Source organism: Mus musculus, chromosome 3 (assembly GCF_000001635.26).
Source record: "Mus musculus strain C57BL/6J chromosome 3, GRCm38.p6 C57BL/6J".
NCBI lineage: Eukaryota > Metazoa > Chordata > Mammalia > Rodentia > Muridae > Mus > Mus musculus.
Genome location: NC_000069.6, coordinates 141,062,899 through 141,089,788, shown reverse-complemented (window position 1 = coordinate 141,089,788; position 26,890 = coordinate 141,062,899).

The following is a 26,890-nucleotide window of genomic DNA, read 5'->3' as shown; positions in this document are numbered from 1 at the left end:
GTGAAGGAGATTTATTCTGCCTAGAATAGTATATTCCTATTTTAACCATGCTACCACATACTGTATAATCTCCTGCTTGGTTAAAGTTCCCAGTTTTCATTGTACACACTTGCATTTTACCCATTCTGCTGAGAAGTAGAACACTGAGATGTTTCCACACCTCGAATATTGTGACTAGTAATGCTACAGTGATCCATTCCGAGATCGAGATTTCATATATTTTTAGATAAACTCCCACAAGTGCAATTGCAAATTAGAGGGTAATTCTATTTTCATGTGTTTAGAAACTCCAATTCTGTTTTTCCACAGTAACTGTATTACTTCACACATCAAACAATAGTTTGCAGAGATTTCAATTTTTAAAAAATATATTTTACTAACACTTTCTGTCATCTATCTTTTTCTGATAATAGCCATCCTGACTGGTGTGAGGATGAGTCTTATTGTGGTTTTGATTTACATTTCCCCAGACACAACTGATAATGAACATTTTTGCACATAACTGATGGTCTTTTGTATAGCTTCCTCAGGGATTAAAAAAAAAAAAAAACATAGGCCTTTAAAAAATCAGGTTATTAGGTGTTTTATTTTTCTCAAGTTATAGCAGTTTGTTATATATTTTAGACATTAACTCCTTAATTGATACATGATCTGAACATATTTCCTTCCCATGTTGTACTTGTCATTTTGCTGTGCTGTCTCCTTTGTTGTATAGAAACTGTTAGTTTATTGCAACCTCACTTGTGTTTTTGTTGCTTGTGATTTTGTTGTCTTACTTATGAAATCATTATTAAAATCAAATTGGTAATATCAATAATAAAAATGTTTTATTATGATCCACATCCATGTAGACAAAAAAACATATAACATGCACACCCTAACTTTTTACCACTGGAACTAGCAAAAGATCAGTCCTCAGATTTAGCAAAAGAAATATGTGAAGTAGAAAACAAACTACAAAACTCACAGCTGGGAGTACCTAGTGCTTGGGAGACTTAGGTGGGAGTATGTCCATGTGTTTGATGCTAGGTAGGGCAACATCTTTTCAAGCTAGTCAGAGATATATAACACATAGGGGCAACAAAGAAAAACAATAAATGAATTATGTGATGATATAAGCATTGAAAATATATAAATAGACTGAGTAAAAAGAACTACTAGAGAGAAGACGTACATTAGTGTGGGGATGTTGCAAATTAATCTGCAGAGACAGAAAACATTGCTTGTGTTTTATATAATTGTGATAAGAACAGGATAAATGTAGCATTTTACAAACCACACCCACACAGTTTGCTACCATGCAAGGAAGTTTTGAGAGATCACATTATTGAAGTAGAGAATGACTTGAGCAAGCATCACAGATTGTATACCGTGTTACCTGCACAGTGACTTCCAAAATACCAGTTGCTCAGTTAGAATGGAATCTCTTTTGTAGAAAGCAAAATCCAACTAAAACTAAAGTTGTCATTTCCTCTTCTCCCAACAATGATTCCCCTACCATGCTAGAGTATGACCAGTGTCCATCCAGCTTAGGTATTTAATCATCACAGAAAATTTATGAGAGAAATATATTTATTTGGAATTTTTACCACTTTATTTAAAGAAAAGATTTTGTAGCAGCCAAAAGTTTTCACTTAAATTCATAACCAACATTGAATTTAGCTAAGAAGTGTCAATAAAGAATTAAAAGAAACATGCAGTTGTATGCATATTTGGAAGCAATGTGTTCTTTCAAATGTGTAGTGATTAGTTCAATTATATAAATGATGGTTTGTACTAAGCAGTTAGAGATGTGAGACTTCAACTTGGGAACTATATATATATTTAAGGTAACATGCTCTTACCTCATGTCTACCTGAAAAACATCAGCAGGGTCATGAAGCTCAGCCCTCATCAGTGCACACTGTTATAAAAAATTCACACTAGCTTGATTCATAGTTTTTACTCAAGTGATTGAATTATTTCTTTTATTTAGTCAACCTTGGTCAACCATTTATGACTTCTGGTAACACAGTATGGATTATTCCATATTTCTATAGTGATGCTAAATATATTACCCTAAGCCAACTGTGAAGATGTGGCATCAATAGGGTTGTAAAATACAATTACACCTTTTTGATGTTCACTGGGAAAAGTCATTACTTTGACCATCCATTAGGCCCTGTAGGTCATCTGATTTGTAGGAAAACAACCAATTATTTATTATTTATTCTACAGTTTATAATGGCAGGTGTAACCGCTATATCACTTTTCTTTTCAGTTCTCATTTACAGTGTGACATCTTATATAATTACTAAACAAATAATATGTCTGTATATATGTAGGATGTATTTTAGTTAAACTAGTTCTTCCTGAGGACATAAGATGAGAGGTATTCAGCTTATATGTAATACTACAAAGCTACTTGTAGTTTTTGTAATAATACAAGTAAATAAAAAGTATTTGTAATACTACATATAGCTACAAAGTAATACTTAGGATCTGCTGAAAACAAAGAGTTAGGAGTACCATATTGAATGTGAGCAATAAGAGGATGCATTATTTGGAGAATTAAAATAAAATTATAAAGATTATTGAATTAAAACTTTTCTTTCAAAATATTTCTGAGGTTTTTAATAATGTCTCTTAAAAATAAATTTTTGCCCTCTCAGTACTTCTGTTTCCTAGATCATCACTATTAAATTATTTGCTATGTTGTCTATCATTTATCATAATTGATCTCACTATCTATCAGTCTGTCTGTCTGTCTGTCTATCTATCCACCCACATTTCTACCTATCATTTATCTGATCCACTATTTGCTAAATTATATGCTAACATAAGGCAAAGTAATAGTGTTTATCATTTTTCTTCAATGTGTCTTACACTGTAGTTAATTTGAAAAATCATTTTTAATGCTAGTCCATGGTACACTCAGTCAGCAATGCACTTGGTTATTTCAGGAGCAAGTGTAGACTACAAATTCTGGGATCACAGCTGACATTGTTTTTACACATACAGCTGTAGATTTAACATAGTCATCCACTTTAAAGTTGTAAAGAAACAAAATGAGCTTGAGTTTTTCAAACCTATTACTCAATAAAACTGTTTTGAAATCTTATATGTTTATAAATGTATATTGTAATGCTTTGTTAAGTAAATTTTTAGTTCATATAAGTTCTTCACTAAAATTTATTCTTTTTCAAGAGAAATATGTTTTAGTTCTCAGTTGTTAATTGCTTATAATTAAACCAAAAATAAGTCCTCCGAATAATGATTATTATAGGTAGCTGAAGGCAATACGTTTATCTCTTAGGTAGTGGTAGACATAAAGATGCATCACAAGTACTAAATATACTATGGATGGCATGAATTAGAAAATGTTGAAATGTGTTGGGAAAATTACATGTAGTTCCATGTCTTGAGTTTCAGATTGTTGCTTAAAACTAACTTCGAACAGTTATACAGGTACCTTTGTAATAGAATATAGAACACATAGGTATGCTTATCATACGTCACCATGAGTATCACACAAAAAGGTTAACAATGACGTTACCTACCTTTTGACATACTAAATGATCTTTTACTTACAAAACAGAATACATAAAAAATGCATGCAAACACAGAATACAAAGAATATTAATTCATTTATAATACCCTAGAATCTTTTAAGCTCTACCATCTCTTGCAATTTTGCGCCAAACTGCAGCATGCCAATTATACTCAAGTAGAACTGCAGGGTAACTTAAATCATGAAAACCCTAAGTTAGCCACTGACACCTTCACCCAGTCCAACGACTAATACCTCTGCCCCATGATGAAATCATTTCTCCACTCTTGCCATGAATTTTAAACCTATTTGGAAGGCTGTGTGATATCCATAAATACCACATTGAGCGAGGGAGTATTCATTTTTTACTGCTTTGGATTTGGATATATATTTGACATTGTTCATTTAGATATTCAAACAAAATATTTGAGGTCATGTGTTCTCTGTCTCTTGAAAGTGGTGCCAGTAGGTTTGCAAGTATAGGAAATATCAATAATATACAACGTAAAATATATTTATTTGGGGATATAGCCCACAATATTGTACATAAGACAAAATGGAAAAACAGATATAAATTTAAAATAAGTGGTTAATTTGAGTATTTACACACATGAAGAATTTGCTGCTGGAAGATTTCAGCATCCTGACATATATAATAATTATTTGTGAATGATAAAAATTGAATAAATCTTGTTTTGAGAAAATCCTTAAGCATCACAAAAAGGACTAAGAAAACATTCCGTATCTGTTAGTCCCTATAATAAAACTAAATTTCCCTAAAAACACTTGCATTTCAGTTTTGGAATTACATGTTACTGCCCATTATATGTTGTCTTTTACATTGACAAAGTCTTTTAGTTTACCATTCAGTCATTTCTTTACATATATATGTATATATGTGTATGTCTGTTTTAATTCTCTCTCTCTCTCTCTCTCTCTCTCTCTCTCTCTCTCTCTCTCTCTCACACACACACACACACACACACACACACACACACACACACACCAACTTTTATTCAACAACTAACACTGTGCTACAAGTATCTAAGGAGTGCCAATACTCCAATACTTAATAAGATAGATCCTGTTTGAATCTTGGTGTACTTACAGTGTGGTATTATAAAAAAACAGGTAAGAATATAATTAAAATATGTTATAATCCATGCTAACCTAAGGAAGACGGTATTTGAAAGAAGTACCAGGTCAGATATAGTACTTGTGACATGTTCTGATTTATAAAATAAGGGTGAAAAAGCAAGTATTATTAGCATTGTGGATCTCATGTAAAAGTAGTATCATCAATAAGACTCAGCGATGTTTATTTCTTTCCTACTATCTCACACATTGGGATATATATGTATGTGTATATGTATATGATGTATATGTATGTGTATGTGTATGTGTATGTGTCTGTCTGTCTATCTATTTATACATATGAATAAAACCTTTAGAAGGATAATTATTTCTAAGGAGCAAGGGATTTAGTAATGAAGGTTGTTAAATCAAAAACATATCCCAAACTGTAAAATAATACATGTGTAATTTTTTTTGTCAACCTCACATGAATGAAACTCAGAAAAGGAAACCTCAGTTGAAGGATTTCCTCGATTATACTATTATACTGCTCTGTGCAATTTTTTTTTAATGTGAATGAAGAAAATTCTTATATATATATGTTAAATAGGTATTTTCCTCATTTACATTTCCAATGCTTTCCCAAAAGTCCCCCACACGCTCCCCTCCCAATCCCCTACCCACCCACTCCCACTTTTTGGCCCTGGCATTCCCTTGTACTGGGGCATATAAAGTTTGCATGTCCAATGGGCCTCACTTTCCAGTGATGACCGACAAGGCCATCTTTTGATACATATGCAGCTAGAGTCAAGAGCTCCGGGGTACTGGTTAGTTCATAATGTTGTTCCACCTATAGCGTTGCAGATCCCTTTAGCTCCTTGGGTACTTTCTCTAGCTCCTCCATTGGGGGCCCTGTGATCCATGCAATAGCTGACTGTGAGCATCCACTTATGTGTTTGCTAGGCCCCTGCATAGTCTCACAAGAGACAACCATATCAGGGTCCTTTCAGCAAAATCTTGCTAGTGTATGCAATGGTGTCAGCGTTTGGAGGCTGATTATGGGATGGATCCCTGGATATGGCACTCTCGAGATGGTCCATCCTTTTGTCTCAGCTCCAATCTTTGTCTCTGTAACTCCTTCCATGGGTGTTTTGTTCCCAATTCTAAGAAGGGGCAAAGTGCCCACACTTTGGTCTTCGTTCTTCTTGAGTTTCATGTGTTTCACAAATTGTATCTTATATCTTGGGTATTCTAAGTTTCTGGGCTAATATCCACTAATCCGTGAGTAAGTATCATTTGAGTTCTTTTGTGATTGGGTTACCTCACTCAGGAAAAATCCCTCCAGGTCCAATCATTTACCTAGGAATTTCATAAATTCACAATGGAGTACTACTCAGCTATTAAAAAGAATGAATTTATGAAATTCCTAGGCAATGTGTTCTTGATTAGTGATGTACGTGAGAGTACCAAGCCCACTCTGGGCATGGAGCATATGGGCAGGTTATACCTGGATTGTGTAATAAACCTAGCTGAGCAGGACATCTGAGGAAGATAGACAGATACCTTATTCAGTGGCTTCCACTTCAGTTCCTGCCTTCATCTCTTGTCCTAGCTTCCTTCAAAGATGGACTGAAATGTCACTGAATGAGCTAAACATATCTCTTCTTACTTTGAGATGTTTTGGGTCAGGGTTTATCATAGTACCAGAAAAGCTAATGTAGTATTATTAGTTTTGTTTTGTTATTTGTTAATACAAATATATTAAATAAATTTTGCAAAACGTTTCACATATACCCCTGTTCTGGAGACTCAGAATCATTTCTTTGATATGAGGTCAGTTCTTGTGAGGATCTCATTACTGATATCAGCAGCATATGAAAGATTATATTATCTGTGGTATTAATTATCTGTGATCTTTTCTAGAGACATTTCCCCAGTAACCCTAAAAAACCATACTGTCACTATGTGGTCACACCAAGTTCAAATCTCTCCAACACATCAAATGAGACACAATCTTTATTAAAACCCAATTATGGTACTATGAAAAATACATGAATCTTAAAGCACATATAATTTCACAGAGTAGGAGTGTTTAAGGATGGTAATCCAGGGGAAATAGATGGACAGAAGATACTGGAAGAAGCATGTGTCAGAACTTCAGGAAAGGTCAACATCCTCTTTCTGTATACTATCCAAATTATCATTGCGAAAAGAAATGTTATCATTGAAATGTGTGAAAATTTCCTAAGTAGACTTCCTAAGAAGAACAATATTCTAGGCCTCTCATCATTCATTGTGAACTCTCTGATGGCAGGAAGAACAGAATTTTACCTACTGTTTATATTAACATTGTCAAGTAGCAAGGGTCAGTTGATAGTCAATACAACAGTAGAGACAGCCACTAAGTCTTCACTTCTTTGTTAACACTTAACATCCCTAAGAATTCACTGAAGTTTGGAGACACAGTTGCATGGCAATGATATGCTTGTAGACAGGAGAATGTGGTTCTCTAAGAGGCGCTACCCAGCAGCTGACTTAGACAGATACAGACACCCACTTTCAAACAGTTGATTGAGCCTTGTGGACACTTATAGAAGAAGAGGAATAAGGGTTGCAGCACCTGAGGGGATAGGAACTCCACAAGAAGACCAAGAGTCAACTAACCTGGACACTTGGGGCTCTAAGAGTCTTAAGCGCCAACCAAAGAGCATCCACTGGCTGGAGCTCGGCCTTCGCGCATATTTGTAGCAGATATGAAGCTTGATATTCATGTGAGTCCTGAACAACTGGAGTGGTCACTATAGCAAAAGCTGTTCCCTGTATGTGAGATACGTTCCAATAGCTGGGCTGCCCTGTCTGGCCACAGTGGGAGAGGACACACCTAGCATCACAGAAACTTGAATTGCTAGGATGGGGGATACCCATAGGGGGCCCATATGCTCAAAGGAGAAGGGAAGGAATGACTGGGGAAGGATTATAGGAGGGGTAGACTGGGACAGGGCAGCTAGTGGGATATAAAGTGAATAAGTAAAAAAATAAAATAAAATAAAATTTAAAAAAAGAGAGAACTGTCTACTCAATTTCATTATCATTGAAATGTGATTGCTTTTTTCCCCTCCCATTCCCTTTATTCCTCCACATCCTACATGTCCTATGTCAGACTCCTGACTCTTCTACTTTTTTGATTAATACCATTTTATATATACACACACACACACAGACACACACGTACACACACAGACACACACGTACACACACACACACACACACACACATACACACACACACACACACACACATACACACACACACACACACCTCTGCAGTCTCATGGAGTTACACTTGCCACCATTGTATAGAAAGCCACTTTTAAGCCAGATCATTTCTGTGTTTGTTCCTAGGTTATTTGTGTCATAGTGAATCTCTCCTCTTTAGGGTCTATAAATTTTGGTAGCAGTATTCTTTGCTCTGGTCCAGCTTACTATCAAAGAGGACAATCAAAGAGTCTTACTATTAGAGGACTTCCGATTCTCTAGTGTCTTAATGTCTTCTTCCAAATTGCTTTACTTAGGTAAGGGAATTTATTTAATTTCCTTAGTAATAGACTACTTTAAAGACCAGATCCAATATTATACATTATTTGGAAACTTGCCTAAATATTTTTAATAATGAAGTTTTTATGCACATTAAAATATTTATTTTTATTTTCACGATTTTTTTCCACAAAATAACAGCTTTAAATTTAGCAAGCCCTCCTATCACATTCCTGGAAAACAATTTCTGTTATCTTTCTCTATTAGTGTTGATGCTGGTGATTTTATCAAAGAAAACACATGGCGGGACTGGTGGCTCTAGCTGTATAAGTAGCAGAGGATGGCCTAGTAGGTCATCAATGGGAGGAGAGGCCCTTGGTCCTGTGAAGGTTCTATGCCCCAGTACAGGGGAATGCCAGGACCAGGAGTGGGAGTGGGTGAGTTGGGGAGCAGAGGCAGGGAGAGGGGATAGGGTATTTTTAGAGGGGAAACTAGGAAAGGAGATAACATTTGAAATGTAAATAAAATATCTAATTTTAAAAAAAGGAAAAAGATAACTACATGTTAGAGGTTTTACATGGCTCATTAAACATCAACTATTTACAATCTGATTCTTCTTTGAAGAACCCCAAATCTACATTAATAAAGTTAAATGTCTATGTGACACAGGCAAAAAAAAATTGTCTAATTAACTTTTCCTGTGTACGAATGACATTATAAAAGAAGTAAGAAGATAATTTAAATATTGCCTTTCTTCTGAACATTAAAATTTTTCAAAATTTTTAAGAAAATAAAAAGCAGTTTTACTTATTTACTCACTCATGTGTTGTTGATGATTTTCCTTATAAAGACTTGCTACTAAATGTGATAAAGAAACTCAAAAAATAGTAATCTCCAAAGATATAAATACAAATGGATCTATGATAATTTTCAATACATGTGAAATGTGAATTTAAAAAAGAACAAGAACAACAACAACAAACCCAACTCAATTCAGCTCAACCAAACCCAAACCAACTATCAACCAACCAACCAACCAACTAACCAACCAACCAATGAAGCAAACAAAACATAAAAACAAAAACTTAAATAATCTTCTTTGCTTTGTCCCTTCCCTCTGCTGGATTGTTCAGGAGTGATGATGTTATCTGTCATCTCCACATCAGTTGCTGGGTTCAATGTTTCAGACATTCTTACAGCATCAGGAGGGAGGACATTCCCTATCCTCTCTCTCCTCTTAAATTCAGAAATGACTAATTTTTCTGTGGTGAGAGAATAAATGTGGAATTCAAGAGGGACATTATTCCATATGGATTTTACTATTTATTCCTTCCAGATGTCAAAAAAAAAAAAAGATTAAAATGGACCACCATCAAGTCACAACAATGAATCATGAAAGAAGGTATACATGTCAATCAGAAAGCCAGGCAACTCAAGAAGTCAACCTCTTAGGAGGATGGATCCTGATTACACAACCACAAATGAAACCCAGGAATTCTTGCACCAGGAGACAAGCATGGCTTTCTCTCTCTATTTAATTTAAGGGGATTATGTCATTCAATCTGTAAATTTATGATCTTAAATCGTTAGTTCCCATTTTCCTTTCAGTTGATTACCCATGAGCTTCCATTTACATCCTTGATTAGTATGAAAACTGCCATACTTCTGGGGAAAGCCATGTTAGCCTGAGGCCCTCCGTTAGCAGGATATCTGAATTTCAAGATACTAAGGCTTTAAAATGGATGAGGAGAGGGAACAGAAGGTAAAAGATAAAGCATGTATAAGTCAGATAAGCTTTCTGATGGACACACCCAAGACTTAGCTATAGCATGATGCTAGGTAGGAAGGTGGAATCCTATGTGGAACTTTTCTCATAGAAAACAAAATCAGGGAATAAAATCAATTTCCTCAAAATTTGACAATTTTGTGTTCATATTTAATAAGGAATTTAACTTTAAAATTTGAGAAAACCTTAAAGAGTGAATTGCACTATCAAGGGAAATGTCTATCAGATGCTAAAGGCAGAGGCAGGTTGACTATGTATGTTCTTGGACACAGAGAGAGCACCAGGTATCCAACCTCACTCATGAGTCAAAGACTGATAAGTATCTTATTCCTAAGCATTGAAAGGATTCCAGAGGGAGGGGGGATGGGATAGGGCATTTCCAGGTGGGAGGGGGGAATTAGGAAAGGGTATAACATTTGAGATGTAAATAAAGAGAAATTCAATAAAAAATAAAATATAATTGAAAAAAAGAATGGATTCCATACAATAAATCTATCATAGTAGATATAGATCATGTGAACTATTTTTAAACAGTTACAGGAAAACTCTATCTGAGAACTTATCAAATACACTTAGACAGAAGAAACAGTGCAACACTTGCACCTAGACCCCTTACAGAGGAGAACCAAAAACAGTGTGGTCATAGAGAGCAATGGGAACTGCTCTCTGACCACTCAATGTGTCTGCTAAGTTATCAACAGACAGAGTCATGGTTAGGGTGTAGCAGTCAGTTTGGTCAAGACATAGCACAGATGCAGCTCAGTTGCCTTACCTTGTACACATCTGTGCATTAATGTCTCGGGACCTATTTTGGTTCATGTTTTAACTTACATTTTAACTCCTTTGTGATACCTCCTGTAGAATGTCAAAGCAGTTGGTTATCCATGAATAACCCCTTTAAACACCCAGTAGCCTGTCATCTTACTCCCAGAAATGGATACTGAGAACTCTTTGAAATCTAGTGATTTCTCTTTAACGCTTTGCTATCATTTGGAAAAATTACCAAAAACAAAACAAAATAAACAAAAAATAAATACAAAAGAAAACCAGAAAGAAAGAGACACTTGGGTTGGCAATATGTTTTTGTGAGTTACTATTTATGGATAAATTGGAATAAAAGAATCTTTGTCTCAGTTAAGTATCATGGAAAATCAGAGCTGTTTTGCAAATTGCAACTGATTATATAAGAATTCATTGTTTTTCAGTCAATTGACATTGTGGAAAGACACAAGTATGTCCACTTGTGCTTCTGATAGAGTGTACTCACTAATACTACAAAGACATGGATTTCTAAGGAAATAGTGAGCTGAATACTAAGATCAGTTATTTTATATTAAAAATAATTGTATAATACATTAATATCTGGAATGGATATGAGTAAAAACTCAGGTTAAGATGATCAAGCATCTAAATAATACATCAGTTTAAATACTAGATGAGTGGAAGCTAGAACAATTCTGCATGTTTACATACTGAAAACATAAAATTATGCACAAGGTTGAAAAGCCAAACAAACACAAAAAACAATCAAAAAATGTCTCCTCCACAAGATAAACTTCACATCGCACATGATCCTTGTCTTTCTATTCTAACTTCACACCAGCATGGGGTCATGGTGTTAGTGATTCAGATTACAAAACTTCAGGAGGGACTGCTTTGAAGCATGCCAGCTATTATGCATTAATGTTTAAAAACTGCTGAAGAATTTCTTATCAACTGGGTCTGGTTTTCCATTTCTCAACATGTCTTAGCAAAAAAAAAAAAAAAAAAAAAAAAAAAAAAAAAAAAAAAAAAAAAAAAGAAAGAAAGAAAAAAGAAAAGCTATAATTGTATAAACAAACATGGCATTTTATTTTGCATTTATTAACTTATGTGAAGGTGGCATGGAAGGCAGTCAGACATCAACACATAGGTTACATAGGGCAGACAGATCTCTGCTCGCTCCTTGGCTCTCAGTATTTCTTTAGGGAGGAAAACCAACCTCATGGACAGATAAAGGGAGAATGCTGAGGAGAGGGCTGCAGTGACAGTGGGAAGAGTCTAGGGAGCACTTCAAGATGAGAAAGGGGTGGGTGAGGGTGCTTGGTTGGGCCCAGAGAAAGGTAGGGTACCAAGCTAAGCTTCTTCTTCCTTCAGGTTCAGTCTTCCTGAATTCTAATTGGCAGGTGACAAAGTTTGTTTCTCAATAAAATATACTGGGTCTCAGAAGGAGGTTCAGATTCAACATTTTAAAGAAGATCCAAACTCCTGGAGGATGCAGGGGCTCTTGATCTGTGGACTACATTATTAAAATCTAGGGACACATAGAGAAAAGCAGAGGATGGGGCATGGGGCAGAGGAATGAACAGAGAGGAAGGGAAGGAGGGAGGGAAGGAGGAAGGAATGGAGAGTGTCAGAGATCGAAAGAGAGAGAGAGATACAGAGGCACAGACACAGACAAACAGACAGACAGACAGACAGACAGACAGACAGATCCAGCAATAGAACCCACCTTAGCATTAGCTGCATTTCTAAGTATATTCCCAGGCAAAGGTTTTAGAGGTCTGTGTATAAGTAAACAGCTCCCTACAAGACTGAGTTAGTAGATGTTCTGAGGCCATCGTGATCAGGTGAACACACAAATAATAGCATAATTCAATCTGAGTAAATGCTGAGGTGTATTGGCTGAGACTCAAGTTCATCTTTTGCTTGCAACATCTTCCTTAGGATCATCACAGTATAAAGGTAGCAAAACTTCAGCATATTAAATGCTGCAGTAAAACGCCACTTGCACACACATTCACACAGCACAGATTCTAGGAATCTCAATGTTCTATCAGTCTAAAATGCCAGTGTTGCTCCCAGCTAGAAACATCTCCGGTTCCAAATATAGGGAAATGCCTTTAATGGTCGCCTGGCAACATGAAGCCACAGGGTCTCTGTGTGATCACAGCTTTGGGATCAAGAAGAGCAAATGTAAAGAAAGGAATAGCAGTCCCATCAGTGAAGAAGTATGCCACTCTGAAAAACACTATGGCCCATCCCTGTCAAGAGTGAAAGATAATGATAAAATATAGAAAGGTGATATGGAAAATTGTATAAACAAACACCAATGAATACTATAAGCCTCCAAGGCACACCCAACATAAGAATCCAACCAGAGACTGGGGACATATCTCTGTTGAAATGCTTGTGGCTTGTAAGCATGAGGACCTGAGTGTAGAGTCCAAAATCTCAGAACCCAACTGAGCACAACCTAGCTGCTAAGTCTCTGTGTTTTGAATCATATTGGGAAGATAGAAAAAAGATGGTCCCAAGGGCTTCCTGGACATCCAATATTGTAAAATAATTGACCTTCAGGTGTAATGAGAGGCTCTATCTCAAAACATAAGGTAGAGGACAACAGAGGAAGAGAGCTGACATAGACCTCTGGTCTCTGCATGAATGTCCAAACATGTGTCAGAGGGATGGAAGTAAGGAGGATATAGGGTAGGAGAGGGACAGGAGTGGAGACAGGGGTGACTGGAGGATGGAGGAAGGAAGAAAAGAAGGAAGGAAGGAAGGAAGGAAGGAAGGAAGGAAGGAAGGAAGGAAGGAAGGAAGGAAGGGAGGGAGGGAGGGAAGGAGGAAGGAAGGATAGAGTCTAGTGCTCAGGAGCCCTCTGACCAATAGTGTTACAAGAGCTTTCATGATCGCCTTGATCGCCTTGTCTCTGGAGCTGTTCTTTGTATCTCAGAAGTAAATTTTTGGAGGAGCCTGGGTGGACAAGGCCAGCCATCAGAGTATCTGAGGAAGCATGAGGAGGATGTTGTATTATGAAACCAAGGTGTTAAGGATGTGTAGCCCAGCCACTGGACATTCCTTGCTTGTTTGCATTCCACATAAAACCATGAAATAGCACTCAAACAACTAATGTTTAATAATTTCTCATTTTTTCCTACCTGCCATCATTTCCAGCTTTTAGGCTTAATATCCTTAAACATCTCTCATCTTTGTGACTTCTCTAAATATTTCCATCTTCTTCCAGATATTACTAAGAAGTCTTCTTATGTCTATGTTTAAACATTTCGTTAGGAATTTATTCTGTTAACCCAAGCTTTTTCCAATCTCTCTCTCCCATCATTCTTGGTTTTCATTTTTCCAATTGGAACCTGATTTTTAAAAATCACCATGGGACCTATTTCTAATTCGTGCATCTCAACCACTTGGCTCAGCTAACCACTCCCTCTGTTTTCCATTGACACCATCTTGATTTCTTTAATTACTTCCTCTGTTTACCTGAGTTTAACTCATCATTTTGTCTCTAATTTTGGGATTCCTCTCTCATGCTTAATTTCTAAATACTGTTATTCTATGGCAAATTTCCTGAGGTACACAGTGAGGGATAGAATTTATTTCATCATATTAATTCACTATAACTCTCTTCTCTCTCCACTGTTCTCATACCCATGTTTACACTCTAGCTACATGCTGTTAGTCTGGTCTTTCAGAAATGATTACATCTGATCTTTCTTAGGACATTTGTACCAGCTGTTCCTTCTGCCTGGGAAACTTTCATTCCAAGAACTTCAAATAAAATATCATCAGGGGAGGCTTCCTCCACTACTTAGCTACTAGATTCTTCAATTTCAGGAACATGTCCTACTTGCTTTTCTTCTTGGCATTTCAAATACTCATTTATTACTCCTCTGGAGTCAGATTCATCTGTCCTTACTGTAAGACTGACTGCTGAGGATAGTAAATTTCATGACTTACTCACCAGTGTGCTTTGGCTAAGAAAACAGGATAATCTTCCAAATAGACTGAGACAACATTACAAAGCATGTTTACTGAATAAGCTTCTTTTACAAAAGTCAGTAACAGAGTTGAGGGTAGCAGCTTTGTGGGATAGCGATTCATGTTTACATTGGGATTCTATTATTTCAGAGTATTTTAGCAACACACCAAATTTTGCATTGAAAGGGTATTCCAAGGTTAAAGAACATGATGTGTTAATGAGCTGTGTGTCCACAATATGCCAAAGAACATTACTAGCAGTAACCTTCTGGTGATGAATATAAATTTATATGTAATGATTTTTAATTATATTTAAGCATTTCTGAAATTTTCTAATTTTTTATTTCATGATGCTGGCCTCCCTTAATTATAAATGTAAGAGGGATGGATACAGAAAATGTGGTACATTTACACAATGGAGTACTACTAAGCTATTAAAAAGAATGAATTTATGAAATTCCTAGGCAAATGGATGGACCTGGAGGGCATCATCCTGAGTGAGGTAACCCAATCACAAAGGAACTCACACAATATGTACTCACTCTTAAGTGGATATTAGCCCAAAGCTTAGGATACCCAAGATATAAGATACAATTTGCTAAACGCATGAAACTCAAGAAGAATGAAGACCAAAGTGTGGACACTGTGCCCCTTCTTAGAATTGGGAACAAGACACCCATGGAAGGAGTTACAGAGACAAAGTTTGAAGCTGTGACAAAAGGATGGACCATCTAGAGACTGCCATATCCAGGGATCCACCCCATAATCAGCTTCCAAATGCTGACACCATTGCATACACTAGCAAGATTTTGCTGAAAGGACCCAGATATAGCTGTCTCTTGTGAGATTATGCCGGGGCCTAGCAAACACAGAAGTGGATGCTCACAGTCAGCTATTGGATGGATCACAGGGCTCCCAATGGAGGAGCTAGAGAAATTACCCAAGGAGCTAAAGGGATCTGCAACCCTATAGGTGGAACAACAATATGAACTAACCAGTACCCGGGAGCTTTTGTCTTTAGCTGCATATGTATCAAAAGATGGCCTAGTCAGCCATCACTGCAAAGAGAGGCCCATTGGACACACAAACTTTATATGCCCCAGTACAGGAGAACGCCAGGGCCAAAAAAATGGAAATGGGTGGGTAGGGAAGTGGGGGGGGGAGGGAATGGGGGGCTTTTGGGATAGCATTGGAATTGTAATTGAGGAAAATACATAATAAAAAAATGTAATAATATATATGTTAATTAATGTTTGTCAATTAAAATAGGGTAGATTTTAAAGATATGACCAGATGTCACTTGAAAAACTTTCTTTAATTTCTAATCAGAAATCAGAACTTCAGCATGTGAATCTTTATACATATGTACCACAAAGGAAGAATAGAAAGAATTCCATGGTGATACTGTATTGTGTTTTAGGTGAAGTCAAGGCTGACTCTTGTCACCATTTATGCCTTTCTTACATTTTTATTGTTGTGATAAGACACCATGATCAAGGCAACTTTCTTCTCAGAAAACATATTGCAGCATCCAGCTAAAGGCTGAGTCCATGACCAGTTCTAACAACGGGGTACCTTCATATTCAAATACATGAATATATGAGCTATTTCCTTACCTTTCTTTCTTTCTTTCTTTCTTTCTTTCTTTCTTTCTTTCTTTCTTTCTTTCTTTCTTTCTTTCTTTCTTTCTTTCTTCCTTCCTTCCTTCCTTCCTTCCTTCCTTCCTTCCTTCCTTCCTTCCTTCCTTCCTTCCTTCCCTCCCTCCTTTCTTCCTTCCTTTCTTTCTTTCTAACTCCAGATTTTACTCCCCTCCTAGTCTACTCTCCTACTGTTCCACATTCCATACCTCCTCCCTACCCCCTTGTCTCCCCGAGGATGTCCCCACCCCACTAGACCTCTAAACTCCCTGGGGCCTCCAGTCTCTTGAGGGTTGGAGGCACCTTCTCTGACTAAACCCAGACCCAGCAGTCCTCTGCTGTATATGTGTTGAGGGCTTCATATCAGCTGGTATATGCTGCCTTGTTGGTGTTCCAGTAACTGAAAAATCTTAGGATCCAGGTTAATCGAGACTGCTGGTCCTCCTACAGGGTTGCCTTCCTTCTCAGCTTCTTCCAGCTTTCCCCTAATTTGACCACAGGGTTCAGCAGCTTCTGTCCATTGGTTGGGTACAAATATCTGCATAAGACTCTTTCAGCTGCTTATTGGGTCTTTAGGGGGGCAGTCATGATAGCTCCTTTTTTGTAAGTGCTCCATAGCCTCAGTAATAGTGTCAGGCCTTGAGGCCTCCCCTTGCACTGGATCCCACTTTGGACTTGTTGCTGGACCTTCTTTTCCTCAGGCTCTTCTCTATTTCCATCCCTGCAGTTCTTTCAGACAAGAACAATTATGGGTCTGAGTTTTGACTGTGGTGTGGCAACTCTATTTCTCACTTGATGCCCTGTCTTTTCTGATGGAGGTAGGCTTTACACGTTCTCTCTCCTCAATATAGGGAATTTCATCTAAGGTTTCTGAGTTTGAGTCCTGAGAGTCTCTCACCTTTCAGGTCTCTGGTACATTCTAGAGGGTCCCCCTCTAGATGTCCTACCTCTCCAGGTTGCATGTTTCCATTCTTTCTGTTGACCCTCAGAGATTTCAGTCCTTTTCCCCCACCCTCCTTATTTCCTTTCCCTCCCCTACCTTGTGGTTGCTTTCTTCTCCCTCCCAAATGGGACTGAGGCAGCCTTACTTGGGGCCACTCCCTTTCAAACAACCATAATATATATGCTTCTTACACGTATCTTAGTTTGGAATACAAACCTGAAATGTGTAAATGTTATATGATTTTGAAAGTGGTACAGATAGAAATGTAACGTAGAATGTATTTAAATTTATTGCTTAGATCTATAAAATCAACTTGGCTTTAGGTAGAAATGGAGAGGTAAATTATTCTTAAGTGTTCTGTTTTTCTATTTCATGGAATAGCTTAAAGAAAATGAATGTTAGAATCCGCTTTTCATTTTTTATTTTATTATTATTATTTTTTTTTAATTTGCTGGTAATTGACAGTGAGTCCATCTGGTTCTGAGCTTAACTTTACTGGGAAAAGTTTTCTTAGTGTTTTAATTTTTTTTGATGTTTATTGACTTGCTTATTCCTGATTTAATCATAGGAGGGTGCATGTCTTCAAAATTAATTTTTATCTGTTTCTTCTATATTTTCTAGGGCTTATTTGGAGTGTAAATTTTTCAAATTATACCCCAATGTTTCTTTGTGTTGTTGTGGTATTTATACTAACTTCCTCATTTCAACTTCATTTTAATTTGGATATTCTCTCTCTCTCTCTCTCTCTCTCTCTCTCTCTCTCTCTCTCTCTCTCTTTCTCTCTCTCAAGCTTTGGAGAGGTTTGGCACTGATGCCGGGCCTAGCAAATACAGAATTGGATGCTCACAGTCAGCTATTGGATGGATCACAGGGCCCCCAATGGAGGAGCTAGAGAAAGTACCCAAGGAGCTGAAGGGGTCTGCAACTCTATAGGTGGAACAACAATATGAACTAACCAGTACCCCCAGAGCTCGTGTCTCTAGCTGCATATGTATCAGAAGATGGCCTAGTTGGCCATCATTGGAAAAAGAGGCCCCCTTGGTCTTGCAAACTTTATATGCCTCAGTACAGGGGAACGCCAGAGCTAAGAAGTGGGAGTGGGTGGGTAGGGGAATGGGGGTGGGAGGGTATGGGGACTTTTGGGATAACACTGGAAGTATAAATGAAGAAAATACCTAATTTTTTTTAAAAAAAGAATGGACACAATGAAGTCCTTGACCTAAGCTGTGGGTAGACCTTTTGTTGTGTGCTCAACTCACCTGAGTCTCAGAGGTGGAAGAGGGACACTGTACTTCAGATGACAGACACCCTCTAGAACCAGTTATTTTTATTATTATTAATTATTATTATTATTTATTATTATTATTATTATTATTATTATTATTATTTCTGGTTCCTCTTCTTAACATGCAAATATCTAGGTCTCTAGATGTGAGAAGTTTTCTGCTAGGATTTCAATGAATAAACCTAGTGTTTATCTAAGTTGTCTGCTCTATCCTATAGATTATTAGGCTTGATTTTGATGATGTTGCAGAGCTCTTGTGCATTATTGTCATGGTCATCCTTTTCTTTTTTGAGGTAGGAATTTTCAACCTTTCTTTTCTGTCATGTCTTCTTTCTTCTATCTGGTCTTTTGGACTAGTCAGTCTTTTCCAATGTACCTTTGTTTAATTAATTGTCTCTTTTTAAATGTTAGCTTCCTATTTTTCAAAATATAGATTTCTGTGCCTAATTGTTTCTGATTTCAACCCCCTGCTGATTTTATCACATAAGTTGTAGACTTTTCCCTTTATCCTGCGACCTTTACTCTCAAGACCTTGGAATAGATTTGTTTGCCATTTTCTTTCATATTTAATGTTATTTTATCATTTTTACTAGAATTCTTTTGAAATTTTCATCTGGGGATTTTCTTATCTTTATATCTTTAGGTTTGCTAGATACAGAATTATAATCTTTGATAGTCATGCTTTGTTTCTTCCTCTTTCTCTCTCTCTTTTCTTGTCTTCCTTACTCATTGTGGTTTTTGCTTTGTTTTGTTTTGTTTTTTAATCTGCTAGTAAGGAGAGTTCTTGTATTTCAGTGGGTAGATCTTGTCCCTGGGAATCCTAATCAGGAAGGCTCAATCACTAATACAAATCAGAAAGAAGAAAACAAATTGTTGTAAGAAAACAAATATTGTATCCAGATCCAAGAAATCATTTTGGAATAAAGTTAGATAATTGTAAATAAAGGGATAAAAATTAAAACCTGAGTATCAAAAATAAGAATTCAATACCAATACAACGAACTCTAGAGGGAGAAGATAAGGAAAGGAACACAGACACAAAAATTATTTGAAGATAAAGCAAGGCTTATTGAATAAAGGAAATTAGAACATTGTATGAAGAATCACAAATAGAATTATGTACAATTTTAAAAACATAATAAATAAGAAATTGCTAAATGTGCAATGAAAAAATAAATTTAAAGTTAAAAAAGAAATAAAAATAAAAATAAGATGCTGGGTAACATCTTTCTGAGTCCTCTAGAACTATAGATGGCCAATTCTTTGCACTGTGAAGGGCACTGAAATTGTAGATCCTGTCTTTCTTGTTTGTAGTTGGCCTTCTTGCTTAGATTGTCTTGAACAAGTATCTGATGTTTACCTGAATTTGAACTCTTCACCCCAGTTGTTTCCTTCCTTTCCTTTTCAATGGATATTGATGGCCATACTTAGCTCTGCATTCTAAGGGCTGGGAAGGGTCATCTTCCAGAGACTCCCTGATGGTACCATCTACATGGTTAATATTTCAGTTGAGCTTGTCTCCCCAGTATACTGTAAATGGGAAAATCGGCTGCACGGTGATGATGCAGGTAGAGAACTTGTCTTGGGGCTTTCAAATCTCCTGAGTACTAACTGTACATATCAAGTACAAACCTGGACTATTAATGTTTAGGTGTCAGAGATAAAAAGTTCCAGAAGTTAATATACCTGCTGATCAGAGGTTCACAGTTATCAAACTAAAGGATTACACTAACTTGATGACATCTACTCCTGGCTTCTGAAAGAAGTCCTATCTCTCCTAATGTACTTCTGTATCTGAACGAGGTCTTCTGCCATCTGCATCTTGGCAATTCTCAACCCTCTTGCTTTCTCAAATGCTTTTCTGAGTCTAGTATGCTCTAGGTGGTGTTACAGACAAAATTGAGTCTCCTTGAGAAACTACCCTCATTTTGTAGCTATGGCAGACAAAGCTGAGGCTCCCTGAACAAGGTTTAGATTTTAATAACAGCTTCTCCTTTAACATGGCATCCATCACTGCGCTATGAGTGCTACAGCACGCGGAGAGTGGGGTTGCTCTCCATATCTGAAATCACTGTGAGGTCTGTGAGCTTGTCCTTAACGCCTCCACACTAGCGCTCTTACGCTTAGGACAGTTCATCTCTCTCGCTTCATAGTTTTGCAAAGGGAAGTTTGGTGGGTGCATGGCTGTGCATGGCTTTCCTGTGGCGGTCAGAAGACAGCTTTGGGGAGTTGGTCACCTCTTTTCACTGTAGGTCCAGGGAACAAACTCCGGTCATCAGGCTTGCAGGCAATCACATTTACCAAGTTTTACTCACTGGATTCCTCTGTGGACTTATCAATCTCTTCTATATCATTGGAATATAATCTACTTTTTCATATGCTAACTCTCTACTCACTCAGAAGGGGGTAGCCATTACTCTACTATTTTACCCAGGTATATCATAGTTTCTTACATAGTATCTCATAGAAGTCTCGGAGGGTTTTTGTTGTATTTTTATCTATGTTTCATGACAATATTTCCTTCCTTTTATTTCTTTTTGTTTTAAATTTTATTTTTGTGTCATTTGTGTTTTATTTACTTAGATTTTATTACTTGCCAGTTTTGTGCATTATTATAATGAATTTTAGTTCTCTGAATTTCCCTCTATTTGCCTTTCATTGCCCACTGTAATGTTTATTAAATCCCCTTCTTATTTTCATGTCTTCTGGTGTGTTGTTCAAAGAGTTTAGAGTTTATTACCCAAGCATGTATGGAGGGTTATTTACTTGAAAGAAGATTCCATTAATAGTAGCTATAATACTGGAGAAAATTATAGCTCCTCCCACAATAGTTTTTAATTGCCAAAAGGAGAATAAGAATCTAAAATATACAAAGTACTCAGTTTTTTACATTACCCTTAAAATTTATTTTTCTCCTTTCCAATAATTTGGAAGTTAAATATAATTTATATGACTTTAGTATTCAAATTTTATTTTAATTTTATTTTTTCATATCATAAGTAGAATACTTAAGATTATAGTATTTCCTTCTATCCTAAGTCTTTAGTCCTCTAAGGGATGTTTAGCTGTAATGTCACATTTTGATATATAATACTCATTATCAGCCTATTCCAAAGATTTTGTCATTTTCTGCTGTAGTGACTACATTAACAAACAAGCTATTAAGCACACCATTTTTTTTTTATCTTCTGTGGTTTTGTTTTTTATTATTAATGACTCTTTTTATTACATTTTAGCCAGATAATGCAAACCATATGATGCCAATACATGGAAATGTGCTGACACCTGCTCTGTGGCAATTGCACAGCACTTAATATAAATGTGTCGTCTGAGCTTGAGGTAGATTGCTAGCTATGATGTTTAATGGAAGCCCATTGTTTTAAGCATGTAATTTGTGTCAAAGACTTTAGATCCTTATGCCCTAAATAGTCTCTTGTACATGTTCGTTCACAACAATCAGGGAAGGCTGTAGTTTAACAACTTCCAACAGGAAGTTGATTCATAAATGTTTCCTTTAATGTTGTCAATATTTTCAATATGTACATTATTTACATGGACAAGAAATACAATTGTATTTCAGTATAACAGAAGCAATTCTTTAAGTTAGATATGCACAGAGTTTGTACTTGCTTTGTCAATATATTTCTTGAACTGTCTCTACTTTATTATTTTGCCATAATATTTACTTTAGCGATGAAAGATTACCATAGTCTTTTATCATTAAATAATACCACAAGAGGTACATGTCCACCTTTGTGACAAGAACTCACTGTAGATCCCATGCTGTTTATACCACTCTAGTCTCCTGCTTGAACTCTTAAATGACAGGATTACAGGCATGCTAAACCCTAGAAGCACCTCTTTATTTTTATAAATCTATTTAACATAATGACATTTTTATGTGTAGTAATATTTCTACTTTTTATTCTTCTCTCAAGTTTTACACTGTATAAGGGCCATTTGCTGCAAGTACCTTGATGTCTATAAGCTGGAACTACCAGGTAAGTGTACTGAGATTGTACATACATACCTTCATATTGTATCAATTCTCTATTTTATTATATGATTTTTGATTTTGCTTACCATTATTTCTTTAGGGAGACATCTTAAATTACTTTTATTTGGTTAGTTTTCCTCTTACTCTTTTTAAGAGTATTTATTATTTTATTTATTTATTTACTTATATATTATATTATGACTATTCTAAACATCTAGGTGTAATCACACTTAAAAAAAGACAATAGATAAACATATGCTTACTACCATCAAATGGAAGTAAAGTGAACAATATCATTCTCTTTTTCCCTTTTAACAAAATTTATTTTTTCCCATTTTTATTAGGTATTTAGCTCATTTACATTTCCAATGCTATACCAAAAGTCCCCCATACCCACCCCCCCACACTCCCCTACCCACCCACTCCCCCTTTTTGGCCCTGGCGTTCCCCTGTACTGGGGCATATAAAGTTTGCAAGTCCAATGGGCCTCTCTTTGCAGTGATGGCCAAGTAGGCCATCTTTTGATACATATGCAGCTAGAGAAAAGAGCTCCGGGGTACTGCTTAGTTCATATTGTTGTTCCACCTATAGGGTTGCAGTTCCCTTTAGTTCCTTGGGTGCTTTCTCTAGTTCCTCCATTGGGGGCCCTGTGGTCCATTCAATAGCTGACTGTGAGCATCCACTTCTGTGTTTGCTAGGCCCTGGCATAGTCTCACAAGAGACAGCAATATCTGGGTCCTTTCAGCAAAATCTTGCTAGTTTATGCAATGGTGTCAGTGTTTAGAAGCTGATCATGGGATGGATCTCTGGATATGGCAATCACGAGTTGGTCCATCCTTTTGTCACACTACCAAATTGTGTCTATGTAACTCCTTCCATAGGTGTTTTGTTTCCTATTCTAAGAAGGGGCAAAGTGTCCACACTTTGGTCTTCGTTCTCTTGAGTTTAATGTGTTTAGCAAATTGTATCTTATATCTTGGGTATCCTAAGTTTCTGGGCTAATATCCACTTATCAGTGAGTACATATTGTGAAAGGTCCTTTGTGATTGGGTTACCTCACTCAGGATGATGCCCTCCAGGTCAATCCATTTGCCTAGGAATTTCATAAATTCATTCTTTTTAATAGCTGAGTAGTACTCCATTGTGTAAATGTACCACATTTTCTGTATTCATTCCTCTGTTGAGGCACACCTGGGTTCTTTCCAGCTTCTGGCTATTATAAGGCTGCTATGAACATAGTGGAGCATGTGTCCTTCTTACTGGTTGGAACATCTTCTGGATATATGCCCAGAAGAGGTATTGCTGGATCTTCCGGTAGTACTATGTCCAATTTTCTGAGGAACCACCAGACTGATTTCCAGAGTGGTTGTACAAGCTAGCAATCCCACCAACAATGGAGGAGTGTTCCTCTTTCTCCACATCCACGCCATCATCTGCTGTCACCTGAATTTTTGATCTTAGCCATTCTGACTGGTGTGAGGTGGAGTCTCAGGGTTGTTTTGATTTGCATTTCCCTGATGATTAAGGATGTTGAACATTTTTTCAGGTGCTTCTCTGCCATTAGGTATTCCTCAGGTGAGAATTCTTTGTTTAGCTCTGAGCCCCATTTTTTAATGGGGTTATTTGATTTTAAGGAGTCTACCTTCTTGAGTTCTTTATATATATTGGATATTAGTCCCCTGTCCAATTTGGGATAGGTAAAGATCCTTTCCCAATCTGTTGGTGGTCTTTTTGTCTTATTGATGGTGTCTTTTGCCTTGCAGAAGCTTTGCAAATTTATGGGGTCCCATTTATCAATTCTCGATCTTACAGCACAAGCCATTGCTGTTCTATTCAGGAATTTTTCTCTTGTACCCATATCTTTGAGGCTTTTCCCTATTTTCTCCTCTATAAGTTTCAGTGTCTCTGGTTTTATGTGGAGTTCCTTAATCCACTTAGATTTGACCTTAGTACAAGGAGATAGTAATGGATCAATTCGCAATCTTCTACATGATAACAGCCAGTTGTGCCAGCACCATTTGTAGAAAATGCTGTCTTTTTTTCCACTGGATGGTTTTAGCTCCCTTGTCAAAGATCAAGTGACCATAGGTGTGTGGGTTCATCTCTGGGTCTTCAATTCTGTTCCATTGGTCTACTTGTCTGTCACTATACCAGTACCATACAGTTTTTATCACAATTGCTCTGTAGTAGAGCTTTAGGTCAGGCATGGTGATTCCACCAGAGGTTCTTTTATCCTTGAGAAGAGTTTTTGCTATCCTAGGTTTTTTGTTATTCCAGATGAATCTGCCGATTGCCCTTTCTAATTAGTTGAAGAATTGAGTTGGAATTTTGATGGGGATTGCATTGAATCTGTAGATTGCTTTTGGCAAGATAGCCATTTTTACTATATTGATTCTGCCGATCCATCAGCATGGGAGATCTTTCCATCTTCTGAGATCTTCTTTAATTTCTTTCTTCAGAGACATGAAGTTCTTGTCATACAGATCTTTCACTTCCTTAGTTAGAGTCAAGCCTATGTATTTTATATTATTTGTGGCTATTGAGAAGGGTGTTATTTCCCTAATTTCTTTCTCAGCCTTTTGTCCTTTGTGTAGAAGGCCATTGACTTGTTTGAGTTAATTTTATATCCAGCTATTTCACTGAAGGCCATTGACTTGTTTGAGTTAATTTTATATCCAGCTATTTCACTGAAGCTGTTTATCAGGCTTAGGAGTTCTTTGGTGGAATTTTTAGGGTCACGCATATATACTATCATATCATCTGCAAAAAGTGATATTTTGACTTCTCCTTTCTAATTTTTATCCCCTTGATCTCCTTTTGTTGTCTAATTGCTCTGGCTAGGACTTCAAGTACAATGTTGAATAGGTAGGGAGAGAGTGGACAGCCTTGTCTAGTCCCTGATTTTAGTGGGATTGCTTCAAGCTTCTCACCATTTACTTTGATGCTGGCTACTGGTTTGCTGTAGATTGCTTTTATCATGTTTAGGTATGGGCCTTGAATTCCTGAACTTTCCAAGACTTTTATCATGAATGAGTGTTGGATTTTGTAAAATGCTTTCTCAGCATCTAATGAGATGATCATGCGGTTTTTGTCTTTGAGTTTGTTTATATACTGGATTACGTTGATGGATTTTCGTATATTGAACCATCCTTGCATCCCTGGGATGAAATCTACTTGGTCAGGATGTATGATTGTTTTAATGTGTTCTTGGATTCAGTTAGCAAGAACTTTATTGAGGATTTTTGCATCAATATTCATAAGGGATATTGGTCTGAAGTTCTCTATCTTTGTGGGGTCTTTTTGTGGTTTAGGTATCAGAGTAATTGTGGCTTCATAGAATGAGTTGGGTAGAGTACCTTCTGTTTCTATTTTGTGGAATAGTTTGTGAAGAACTGGGATTAGGTCTTCTTTGAAGGTCTGATAGAACTCTGCACTAAATCAATCTGGTCCTGGGCTTTTTTTGGTTGGGAGACTATTAATGACTGCTTCTATTTCTTTGGGGGATATCGGGCTGTTTAGATCATTAACCCGATATTGATTCAACTTTGGTACCTGGTATCTGTATAGAAACTTCTCCATTTCATCCAGGTTCTCCAGTTTTGTTGAGTATAGCCTTTTGTAGAAGGATCTGTTGGTGTTTTGGATTTCTTCAGGATCTGTTGTTATGTCTCCCTTTTCATTTCTGATTTTTTAAATTAGAATGCTTTCCCTGTGCCCTCTAGTGAGTCTGGCTAAGGGTTTGTCTATCTTGTTGATTTTCTCAAAGAACCAGCTCCTTGATTGATTGATTCTCTGAATAGTTCTTCTTGTTTCCACTTGGTTGATTTCGCCCCTGAATTTGATTATTTCCTGCTGTCTACTCCTCTTGGGTGAATTTGCTTCCTTTTGTTCTAGAGTTTTTAGGTGTGTTGTCAAGCTGCTAATGTATGCTCTCTCTAGTTTCTTTTTGGAGGCACTCAGAGCTATGAGTTTCCCTCTTAGAAATGCTTTCATTATGTCCCATAAGTTTGGGTATGAAGTGGCTTCATTTTCATTGAACTCTAAGAAGTCCTTAATTTCTTTCTTTATTCCTTCCTTGACCAAGGTTCATTGAGAAGAGTGTTTCCACGTGAATGTTGGCTTTCTATTATATATGTTGTCATTGAAGATCAGCCTTAGTCCATGGTGATCTGATAGGATGCACGGGACAATTTCAATATTTTTGTATCTGTTGAGGCCTGTTTTGTGAACTATTATGTGGTCAATTTTGGAGAAGGTACCATGAGGTGCTGAGAAGAAGGTATATCCTTTTGTTTTAGGATAAAATGTTCTGTAGATATCTGTCAGATCCATTTGTTTCATAACTTCTGTT